Source organism: Haemaphysalis longicornis, unplaced genomic scaffold (genome assembly GCF_048455015.1).
Source record: "Haemaphysalis longicornis isolate Haplotype H1 unplaced genomic scaffold, Haemaphysalis longicornis Haplotype H1 scaffold_6, whole genome shotgun sequence".
Lineage (NCBI taxonomy): Eukaryota > Metazoa > Arthropoda > Arachnida > Ixodida > Ixodidae > Haemaphysalis > Haemaphysalis longicornis.
In genome coordinates, this window is record NW_027526407.1 from 74,218,130 (window position 1) to 74,231,087 (window position 12,958).

Below are 12,958 nucleotides of genomic sequence, written 5' to 3' on the forward strand. Positions count from 1 at the left end.
GTGCGGATATCTTGCTCGGCTTTCTCTGGTGCGTAGCCGTCGTTTCTATCGCTTCGATTGCTTCTCCAGGTGGCACTGTCGCAGTGTTCTCTCCGATTGTCCGTGTTTTCGCATCTGTACCCTGCTTGGTCTTTTCTGACCGCACTGACGTCTCTGCTCTCCTGCTCGTGTCTTCCACTTGCGGCTCTTTATGCGGGGAACTGTACTTTTTCTCGGTTCCGTCCACTCCTCCTACTACCGTTTGCGGGGTCGAATGGTCGATGCTGTTGGGAGGGTCCGGCGTCTCCGCGGTTCCTTTGCTCCTACCATCATCGGCGGTGGCGACTCTGGTCAATCGCAAGCTGTCGGTAACCGACTCATCTTCGCGAGTGTTAGTGGCACAGCTAGATTCGAGTATGCTAGCCTTGCGTACTGTCTGTCCAGCACCCGTGGCTAGGTTGTCGGCGCCTAAACGACCCGTCGAAATCTCGCTGCCTTTCGACGCTGCCTTCGGTTTACCGGTGTTCGGCGCGCTGGGCTTGAGGGGAATGTCACCCCGTACTGGCTGGTCGACATCGGTGTCACTCTTTTTTGCTTTCCTTCTTGCTCGAGGTGTTGGTGGTCCTGTTGTCGTCGTCGTGGCTGCTTCGGGCGGCGCTTGGGACGACGGTGCCATGATGTACGGCACGTCTGCAATTGGAGATAATAAGTGATCTTGCGTGCTGCGTGGTGCAAGCTCCCTTAGCACACTATCGATCATTTCCAGTTCGGCCAGGGAACGTCTCTCCGATACGGCTGAAATCTTCGCAGTGGGAGTGCGGCTGTGTCGTTTAGCTGGTACAGGTGGTTCGGTCGTAACCTTCTGCGGGGAAGAACTGGCCGTGGGCTGGTTGGTAGCTGTTTCCATCTGCTTTTCGGGAATACCAGCTTCTCTAGGGGGTGTTCTCGATGGAATCGCGCCAGGTGTCGTCGACGGGTCGCGACGGGATTGCACCAGGCCACCTCGCCTCGCATGTACAGAGCTCGCTCCGGATTTCTCTTGCAACTCCCGTGAACCTGTCACCAAAAGGGTGCCGTCGACTGCCTTCTCCACGGGTTGCGCATCGATCGTCTTGACCTGCCGATTAGACGCCATGCTAATTATCGAATGCCTAGAAGGTTGTTTTAAGAGAGTGCGTTTTCGGTGAGTTGGAGCGGGAGCACTGGAATCCGCTCCTTTTTCGGTATTGTCCCGATCAGTACTCTGCTGTCTTCTGCGAGGAGACCTGGGAGCAGGACTTGCGCTGTGCTGTCTCGAGAACTTCCGGTCGTGATCCGACTCTGGTCCTTTGCTGTGCCGGGTTGCGGGCACTGGATGCCTCGGGACAGAGCTACGCCGAGTGGAGTGGTCGGAGTCGGGCTGCGACCGTCGGTGTAGCGTTTGGGGAGCCTTCTTCGGAGAATCCATTGGTGCCTTGAGTAGTTTGCTAGCGGAATCGCGGCGAGGCCAGTCGGAGGCGGCGGGAGCAGGCGCGAGTGTGCGCGCACGCGAACCGACTTCTTCTTCCTCTTCCTTTCCTTCTTCCTCTTCTTCTGGTGCTTGCAAGCGCTGCACAACACTCGTTAGACGCTTTTTAACACGAAAGTGATTTATGCCGGGGTACACAAACCTCGCCGAGGTCATATCCGTCACGGAAATGACATCACCAGAAAAAGTTCCATTGGCGCGGCGGCGCTAGGTTTCGAGCCCACGATCACTCAGGCCGCAACGGGAGGTGTGAAACGCTCTACGGACTGAGCCATGAAGTCATGCCCGGGTAGCTGTATGAACGCACCTTATGTCCTTCACTCTTAACTTCTCCATTCAGACGGTGCTGCCGTCTAGGAGAGGTCAAGCAAAGTAGTGCGTCATGATGCTAATGACCGCCGATAGTTGGCGCCTCGATAGGGCAGCGTGTAGCAGCGGAAGCTGCTGTATTTACCCGTCCCCCGCCTATGTGGAACGCCGCTCAGCTTGTGGAACGCAGCCGCCGCGTTCCATTCGCTGAGCTCGTCGCAACACAAACAGCTGGCGTACACGACACGGAGCAGGACCAATGTGGTCGTACCTTTGCCTAAGCGACCCGACAGCAGGACGTCGCTCGCCAAGCACATCCACAAGACTGCTGCCGACCCGCAACTCATGCTCATTTCGCTGTAGCGTACTGTGACTTCACCAAACGATGCGCTGACAACCCGTTCGATTTCGCTCGCGGGGTTTGTGAGCGCCTGGGGTTTCAATCGTATTTATGCAATGTTCCGGCGCGTGTAATCCAGTCTCCAATGTTGATGCGTCTAACGGTGCCATAAAGACGAAATATAAAAAGCGATGTACAAGTTTATATCTATGCACAATAAACATTCAAATGCTCCTGTGAAGGCAGATGTCATTTTCGTGTGTTATCTATTCCTATGTAAGAAGGATTAACCACATTTTTCACTCCTAGGGGCATTCCTTCAAAGTATTCAACGACAGTGTAAATTTCCCTGTCGTTTTTACGGTCCTGGCGTTAAGTATTCTTGCGGTTGGAAAGAAATGTAAGCATAAGTTGACCCCATACATTTAAACCAGGCTTCGTCTGCGTCGTATCCGACAGATGTCAAGCCAAACAGCCGAAAACGCAAAGACAAAAAAAAAATTACACCATCTTCCCGTAGGGGAACCCTGAGTAGTATGCGAAGCAGCCATGGGGTCGACTGAAGTTCCCATTAGTTTTCAGTTGGTCGTTTCCGTTGACGTTCAGCTTCGCGTGTCTTCGTTGTATCAGTAGCTTCTTGACGTAGTTTGAATGAGCGAAGGACATAAGGCGCGGTCGTAGCACATGCTCCCGTCTCGGTTTCTAGCGCAGTGGGAAGAGCTCCACGTACCTCCCGTTGCGGCCAGAGAGTCGTGGGATCGAAACGAGCACCGCCTAACTACTATTTCTTTTTGTAGTGGACTGCGCTGACGTCAGCCCAAACGCTGTCGGGGCTGAAGAGACGCGCATGCGTAGTAGAGCGCGGACGGCGGACAACGACAACGAGGGAGGGAGGGACACAGCCTCGAGCATGAGATGCTTCGAATCTAAAAAAGTAAGGAATTTGAGTTCAAAAGTAAATTGCTTAAATTTTGCTGTGGATGTTGAAATCGAACGGAGGGCCTTCTGAATGCGAGACGAGCAGTGGGACGTGTTGCCTCTAACGTACACAAGGTTTACGAGTTTTTCTGGATATATGTATTCCTCCAAAATAACCGTGACACGGCTAAAATACGTTTCTGGCGGGGCATGACGAACGTTCAGAATTCTTTGAAGCCGCGAGCTTGGTCAGTGGGAATCACATGGCCAATAATGTTCACGCAGTCCTCATGCCGAAAACGAGAAAAATGAAGAAAATCCGCATTTATTTCGCAACAATGCAAATATATATATATATATATATATATATATATATATATATATATATATATATATATATATATATATATATATAATTGTATTCAAGCTTTTCTTTCTGCTTCAGGTCGCTCGCTTGAACTGCTCAAGGGTACTAATTAATGGGTAATTCGGGTCTTTATCATAACGAAGTTTCATTTTACGGCCTCTGTCTTTCTGGAAATAAATTAATATTTTGAGGTCCTCACACATTTCAACAAGTGAGTTAGCCCTTTCCCACCTCCATTTGTGGGTACGCGCCACAAACGTTGAGGGCATCATCATCATCATCATCATTTCGCCGTTTCGTTGATAAATCCCAATTATCAACGAATAGAAGATAAGAGTAACGTTTAGGGCTAGCAAACAAGCATCAGAAGACAAACCAGAGTGGAGGACACCATAGTAGCTCAAATTATAATTATAATATAAGAGGAAGCAGTGGACCGGTTGTACACGCAATTCGGTTAACCGCTAGACCATCAGAATGACAGAGCGGCGACATAAATACGGGTCCAGAAGTAGAGGAGGACCATTCAGCCGATTAAGATGTGCGATCAGAAACTTCGGAAGCAAAGCATCGACTAGGGCACCAGAGGACAGGAACTGCTGAAGGAACATGTGACAGGTCTACTCTTTGCATTGGCCAAAAACGGGAAGATCACGACCATCATCATCATCATCATCATCATCATCTCGGTTGATGCGAAAGCGGTCTATCTGCAAAGAAATGCGATCGGCGTATTTATAGTATGTATACAGACATGGACACATTAAATGCGAACACGAAGATTTGCAGAACACGCAAATTTGAAAAAATATCGTACGTGGAGGTCCAACAAGTTGCACGCTACAAGTTGGTATATCTGGATAGCTGCATTTCCACGCTTTATTACTGCAATTAAGCCACCCGCTCATTTACTTTCACGGATAGGAACCTCGCTATTCCTGTATTCCAGTTCCTATTTTCGGGATCGCGTTTCATTTGTTCGTGACTGCGCATGGCGGCCATCACAGAGCCCGCGCCGGCTACACGCCCGTCTCTCCCTTCTTCTTCTTCTCCATTTGGTAAAGGACGTACCCATTGAGGGGGATTGGCCAAGGCTTGAGGTTCGTCTAATTATTAAAAAATATTTTTATGATGGATATTAGAAGGAAATAATGGATATGATGGATATTAGAATAAAAACACATACGCTCCTTGGGGGCGGGGCCAGGTCAATGATTGCACGAATGAGCTAGCATAAAAGCCTTCCGGTAGCCATGATGTATTCGTGAAGGAGGAAGTGAATTTTGTTTGCCAAGACTGCAGCTAGCACCGAATAAAAGAAGAACTGAAGTTTTTAACTCAAGTGTAAGGCGTTCGAATTGGACAGTAAGGTAACGTTTTCCTTGCGCTGCGTGAAAGCCTCTCCCTTGTTCCTCGTCGTCGTCGTCGTCGTCGTCGATGTTGTGCCATGGCGCCATGGGTCATTGTCAGACATGTCTGGTGACGTCATCGTGGGGGATTAGGTGCGCACGCCGAGACGTGAACGCCGGCGTGTTTCTCAGCTTGCTGGCACTCCTGGCTTGACAGCTTGTTCAATGGTTATTTCGGCATTTTACAGTCAACAACATTCTCGGTGAAGGCTCGCACGCCATTTATGCGTATTAGCGCCCCAGTTACGTTGGCCAATCCCCTTGAACATGACCCCGCCGTTTCTCGAGAAACCACGCACGCACTGCAGCGCCACCACCACCGCCACCACCTCGAGCCGTCCACGCGCCATCAGAATTCGAAGAAGCCGACGCGCAAAAGCGTCTGTCTCTGTTCGCCATGTCCATGGAAGCCCTGAATCCGCAACAGCAGCCCAGTCCCGAACCCGGCGCGGACAGAGGACGGGGCGATGGAGACCGCCAACCCCGGGTAGCCGTGCTCGCGTCAAGGCGCAACTTGTTGGACCATGAGGACGAGGAAGGGCCACGACCCGACGGGGTGAGCCTGATCGTCTCTGTCGGGGCTACCATGCACAGATCGTCTTGGCCATTTCGCGCTTATGACAGAAAAGGAGTTATACCTTGAGAAAAACAAGCGAATTTATTTGAATTTATTGCATCAAAAGAGACCCTAAGCTGTCAGCTCTACAGTAGCGGATAGCTTGGAATCAAGGGGAGACTAAGGCTGAGCGCACGGCATCATGAAGTCCGCAGGCCAAGGCTAAGCGCAAGACCGCATTTGTGCAGCATCGGTTAGTAGTCCGTTTCTGCTAACTTAATTCGGCATGGTAATGCCTTCAACTTCCGTACAGAAACCCTTGGTTGAAATCCTAGCCACTTCACACTTCTATTTATTTCTACAATTACCAGCATTTTCTGAAGCAATTAATTATATTTCGTAGCCTCAGACTGGCTACTGGCCCCGCCTCTTCATGCTTACATAAATCTTTGGTCATCCTTTCGGAGGGCTAAACAATCTATTCATTCAATATCAAGATATTGGGATTATTTCAGCGTGACTTATCGGCCTACCTATTACGTATGCTTCCAGGCACCCGAGAGGCCCTTCGGACGAGTCGTGAGGCGCGCCCTCGTGGTGTTGAAGGCTGCGCGGAAATTCGCCGCCTTCTTCAGTGTCATCCTGGCCGCCGCCATGATGATCAAGTTCCTCACCATAGCCGACCAGAGCTTGGCCTCCCGCCACGGCCACGTGTTCGTGCGCAAGAACCGCCTGCTGTCCACACTCCGCGCGGTCTGCGACACCCACGCGTGCCAGGAGTACGCCTGGGAACTCCAGTCCTCCCTGGACGTCGGCTGCAACCCTTGCCACAGCCTGTACGGCTTCGTGTGCGGACGCTGGCGCCGGGGGGCCGCCGTAATGTCCATGAGGAAGGCGGCCGAAGCCAGTATGCTGCGGCAGGTTTTGCAGTCGGTGATGGCGGTGAACGCCTCCGAGGTCGACTCTGGCTCCAGTACCACCGAAAAGGTCGCTGCCCTGGTCCATTCCTGCCTGTACGCACAGCGCTACCCGGAAGAGCTGGCCGCTTTCCTCAGAGCACGGCGCATCCTGCCGTACCGCCCACTAAATGCCAATGACATCCTCGACATTCTGGTAGATCTGTCCGCCAACTGGGGAATCGACCTCTGGTTCCAGATACGCATTGGCCTGCGGAGTAACGGAACACCTGCCGTGTACCTCGGCAGAAGCCAGACTCTCTCCCATTGGGCTGCGACTGTGCAAAGAATTCGAAATACGAGGGAGTTCAGGAAGAACATACAAAGGACACTGAAAATGCTAGGCCTACCTCGAGAACAGCAGAAGGAAGCGGCATCGCGCGTTACCTCGCTGGAAAATCTCGTCACCGGAGCCCTGGGAAACTCTACGGCCAATAAGGAGCCGCCGCTCGTTGTCAGCCTCGAAACGATGGCCGTGCTACTCACGCCTTCGGTGCCCACCGCGTCATGGCTCCACGCTCTCCGCTCCGTCCAGCCGCCAGGAGTGAACATGACGCGGGACGTGCCGGTCTACGTCAACCATCCGAGTGTTCTACAAGCCACCAGTCAGTTGCTGGATCTGGGCGCCCGGTTGCAGGACGCCGTGGCAGAACACATCGCCTACCGCACCATACTCGAGCTGGGATGGATGGTCGACGACCGGAACCCTCGTCACCGGTTGCTTGATTCCACGCCGGACGCCGCGGCCATAAAATGTTTGCGCCAGGTGAAGGACATGGTGGGAACTGCCTGGTTCAGCTTATTCTCTACCTCCCATGACGATAGAAGACTCGCGCAGAGCATTCTAGCAGTGCTGCGGCCTACCTTGCAGCTACCGGCAGAAATCGTTGCGCCGTCAGAGTCTTCAGTTCCGGCTGACGTCCTGCCTCCGCTACAGGCTTCCTTCTTCGCCAACTGGGTCGCCTACAAGGAAGCGCGCTATGAGCTCCTTTCCTCGGGCCTGTACAACATTCTCGGCGCCGACGGCGTCGCAGACGTCGCCTGGAACCACGAGCTCAACCTGACTGTCGAGGCCATGATCTTTTCCTACCCGTTTTTCCACTCTGACCTCCACCCGGTAATCAACTACGCGGGTGCGGGTAGGCTCCTGGCGCGAGCCGTGCTAGGCCTCACCGCATCAAACGCCTCGGCGATGGCTCTGGAGGCGGCGGCAGTGAGGGGAGCTCAGCGCGCCCTCGACGAGAGCGGCAAAGCACGGACGGGCCCCGGCGCCGCTGTCTTGAACAGCTCGTCCGTGGATGAACTCTTCTTCATGGCGTCGTGCTACACCATGTGCTCCACGGACGACGCCAACGAGACTGCGCGGCTAATGTGTGACGAGCCCGTAATGAAGCTGCAGTCGTTCATGGCTGCCTTCAAGTGCTCCTTTCCTCATGGCTTGACCCGCAGGAAAGATTTAAACTCCACTCGCCGCTCTTCATGATGGCGCCACCGACTACTGTGGTGCCTTATGTGGATGTTTTTTGCGCCGTAAACGCCCACTGCAGCGACGCATAACGTCGGCAGACGTTTTTTACAGCTCGGGTTACTTCAGAGCGGTTCGTTTGCGTGCGTTAGCTCTAGTTGATATACGGTTGGCAGTTGACAACGTACAGTTACGAAGGTTTTTGTTTCTCTTGGTCTGGAAACATTGATTGTTGTCTTTCGACACTTTTTAGCGTAAATTGGGTTTTTCATTGCGTAACAAATAATTTTTGTCGCCGTACTCTCGCGGTTACTTATATATTATTTGTCGCCGTGCTCTCGCCGTTACTTATATAATTATTTGTCGCCGTGTTCTCGCCGTTACTTATATAATTTTTTGTCGCCGTGCTCTCGCCGTTACTTATATAAATTTTTGTCGCCGTTACTTATATACATTTTTTGTGTGTGATCAAATCATTGTAATTGATATGTATTCAGCTCTTCCGCATGTGTAATGTACCTTTCCCCCCTATCCTCCTGCTTGGTCATTACATGGCTGCAGTATGCACTAAATAAAAGTAATACATTAGCTGTAGTTGATATACGACTAAACATTTGACAACATACAATTATCCCACCTGTTATCTGTATAGCCCCGCTTTGGCGGGTTACCAGCCGCGTTTTCAATGTTCTATGATATTTATGCTGTTTGCGGGTTTTACCGGGTGTTTTGGGCATTGGTAAATGGGTGTGGTTTAAATTCTAAGACGCCACACATAGCCAATGCTGCTTAGGCTCAGGTTTAGGAACTAAATGTATAAAAAGTCTGTTAACGTTTATCGATTCACCCTTACCGAGGCGGCAGTCGCTTATCAGGAGCTATGGAGTGGCGGTACACGTTAACACCGTCGCAAGGCATTATTCTTCTATTACTGGAGAGCTTTGGTAAGACAAGCAAATAGCCTGGAACGATAGGGGCCTACCTTTATTGCACGGTCTCTTGCGGTGAAAAGGGCTCAAGCGTAAAAGCTACGGACGAATATGAGAGCGCTGACGTTACCGATCCTTACCTCCCTTGAGAGGACCAAGAGACCACTCTATTCTAACGTGTCTCTGCAGCCCCATCTACTAAAAATCTTGATGGGGTCCACTGCTGCACGTGCAAACAAAATTAAAAAAAATCCCGCGCCAACTCCGCTAGCGTGAAACCTGGGAAGGGACGAAGCATGCAGTGTATAAGTGTATTCTTGGCGCCTTGGCGTTTTTGCCAACGGAGATGAAACCGTTGGGGAGTAGAGGTATACTGCAATGCTGTAAAAGTCTCCACTAAGCACTCTAGCACGAGGCGTAATTAAGTGTCCCGGTGTTTTTTTTTTTTTTTTAGTACGCGTTACGAAGCGCTCCAGCTCGAGGCGTAAACAAATGTCCCGGTATTTTGGTACCGTGACTACATGAGACGACGGTTACGACGACGACGTTAGACGCCGACAGCCCGAGCCTCTAAAAGGCTTCGCCCCTAAAAAACGTAAACACCACGCAGGATAGCTCCTGATGCCCTCATCACCAGGATAGTGCGCACGATAACTCTATACAAGAAAGTCGTCCGAGCGACGGAGGGTTGTAAGTGCGGGAAATAAATATGGGCGCCGGAAATAATTCGTTCACGACAGAGTGTGCGTAGATGGCCTCCACGCTAATAAGTCTTTTAGGGCTCAATTAGGGAAGCTTCCAATTTAGCAATGCACAAATAAAGGCCTGTCATTATGATGACGATGCTTATTATGATGTTGACGACTATAACACATTACGGGAAATTAGCACAACGACGCCGATATGTGCCGCACAAGAAATACTCGGTGCGTATAGAACGGGTGTAGGCTTTGCACCGGCTGTTGCACTATAAATTTCCTTTAAAGCTGGATGTTTGGACGGCCGCACCATTTCTCACCCCCTGTTTTTTTTTTTTTTTTTTGTGTGGGTGTGTGTGTGTGTGTGTCTGATATACGCATTACTCTGCCGTTCTCAAAGCACGCTCACAAGGACTGCCTAATGGAAAAACAAGAACACGTGTAAACGAAATGACTCATAATGTCCGAATCTCGGCGCATTTGACCGCAAATCCGGCATTCCCGTCGTTTGACTCGCCCCCCGATGCGGATCCCAGAGCAGACAATCGGGACGGCGACGGACACATCCGCTTAGCCCTCCGGAAGGCTGGCGACTGGCACCGTGCACGCAACAAGACGGAATAAAAGAAAATAAGATAAATACGCGAAGGCAGTCGCACTCGCACAAAAGCAATTAAAAATAACAGAGAGAGAGAGAGAGAGAGAGAGAGAGAGAGAGAGAGAGAGAGAGAGAGAGAGTTGGTGGAGGAACCAACCGTCCTCTTGGGGCATGAAATAGAAGTTGTTTGAGGACACGCTACAGTTACCCTCATAGCGTTTGCCTCATTGCATCTAACTCACACACAAACACTTACAGCTTGCACAACAGAGAAAAACGAACAAAACAAGACAAACAAGCAGTCAAATTGCATAAAAGCATGCAATAAGGCGGGTCGTAGCCGCTGACAAGAGCCAACAGCTCAGCATAAAGAGACCACGATGTGCAGAAAACGGATTTGTTCGCGGAACACGTATGAGGATCGCTTGTGTGTTTCAAACGCGCACCTGCGATCGGGGGGGAGTGCATTAGCGCTACGAACGCGCTACCTGTCTCCGCGTCCATTCAGCGGCGGAACGCGATCCGGTTTGGGGGCGCTGCAGCCGCTGAATAATTGAACGTTTACCGTGAGGGGCTCGCTCCACTCTGCCGCCACCACCACGTCATTGAACCCGAAAGGAACAGTTCCGATGGGGGGAGTTTGCGCGCAGAGCGATGGACACAAAATGTGTTACCTGTTCTTCACCCCTGCCGCCGCGCCAAACGTTTAAATCAGAGATGGCAAAATTACTTGTAAAAAGTAATTAAATTGCATTACTCATTGCTTCCCTAGAATTTTCTGAAATGCAATTAAATTACATTACAAAATACAGGTGACCAAAAGTAATGACATTGCATTACTATTACTTTTCAAAAGTAATGAAGTTACTTTGAAATTACTTCGAAACGCATGAAAAGGAAACAAAGAGTTGTTTCCTTCGCGTTCGTAGAGTTCCAATTCCCAGAGACTCTCTGGGCATTGGAACTCTATTTGGTCAACTTTTTTTGGTCACATTTTTATGCCATAAGAGAAGCGGACAGCCTATATCGTAGTCAAAAGTAATTGGGAAAGTAAAGAGTAATTTCTATGAAATTACTGGCCTGAAGTAATTCATTACATTACTAAATCACCAACACTCAAAAGTAATTCATTACATTACTCATTACAGCAGAAAGTAATTTAATTACTGTAATTTAATTACTGCCAAGTCTGATTTAAATATGATCCTTAGCCAACTGGCAAGGTTATTCTTTCTTCTGCGCTGTGATTGCCACTGCAGAAGCTGAGAAGGAGAACTTACAACCGAGAACCTTCTGCATGGTACGACCTGGCGCATGCGACAGGATGAGCGTACGAGCATACTGCGCATGCGCGGGCGCCAGGCACAGAAGTCTGCACGGTCGGCTTTGCAACGTTCCTTAGTCGTTGCATACGCCGTGCGCATATTATTTTACGCTGAAAAAAAAAAGTCGTCGAGGGCAATTTTTAATGAGTCCGTTTAGTATGCCATGTCGTGATAGGCCGGCGCTATTTCGGTTAGATGTGCACCACTGCCAACGGACGCCAATGGTTCTTACGGAATGCAACATTTAGGCAAGGTGCTATTAAAACCAAACGTTGTTTGCAAAGATATTAATGAATACTTTATTGCGAACTCGGTTAGAGCAACCAGGAGTACATGGACGGGAAAGAAGCTTAACTAACAGCAGCTGCTGAGTAATGTTACTTCTTCGCTTTGCTGCGGCCGCAATAACAACGAACCGAAGTTTACAGCTATATATTGTTCTCTTCAATCGACCGAACACCTCCTCGATCAGTTCATCAATCCTTATTTGAACGCGGATAGCTCATTCAAGAACGCTTAAAATTCTAAAATTTTTAAAGCGAAGCTTCCTTGGTCTTTCTGATGGCGGTGTCGTTACCTAAAATGCACTGCAGGGAAGTCAACGTTACACAATGGGAGGGCACACGCGAATGATCATGACGATGATGACACAAGAAAGAAACGCTTCCCGTGGTCAGAATTGAACCTGGGTCGCTTGGGTTACGAAGCCAACATCTATCCCATTCCGTCATTCGGACAGTCGAAGCAGTTTGGATTTTAAAGCGAATCTGAACACTCCGTTTCGAACGACGATGATTGGTGGAGGCGCGAGGGGGGTGCTACGCTTTCTCGCGAGGTGTTCGTTTGCTGTCGTCCGAGTTTGAACTTCGACTCGGAAGCAGTTTGCCCTTTGATCGTTGACGCTTGGACTTCGATTGCAGCGGCTTTGACTTTGGCACTTCGACATTTGATTTTCGCGCGCAAGAAAGCTTCGCGTTTCAACCATCAGCGTCGTCAGACGGAGGGGATCGAAATTTGTTCGTCTTCTACTCTCGAAGTCGCTGGCCGGAACACAAAACAAGAAAGAACGTAAGCTCACCCCCCACGGCGAGTGAATTAATTTAATTGGCGCGCAGACACTTCCTGCCGCTGCCGAAACTTCTGAAACGACAAAACTTTCAACTTTTGAAGCTACTACTCTCCAGACTACAAAACTCAGCTCTGAAGTGTTACTTCCTGTAACAACACCATATATCCCACAATATATATATATATATATATATATATATATATATATATATATATATATATATATATATATATATATATATATATATATATATATATATATATATATATATATATATATATATATATATATATATATATATATATCCCACAAAAATAAAGGTTTTTAGGGGTGTGCTAGGACGCATGTCATCGTTCTCTGACCCATCAAAACTAACAGACGGACTTTAAGGTGACCCGCTTAACCAGCGGCCGGCCAACGGAGGCGGCAGAAAAGCTCGTCTTTCCGCCTATGACGTCACAGGCTCCGCCCCTTTACTCCGACCAATCAGCGGAGCATGTGTGATCCGTGCCGGCAGAGGCAGCTGAGCATAT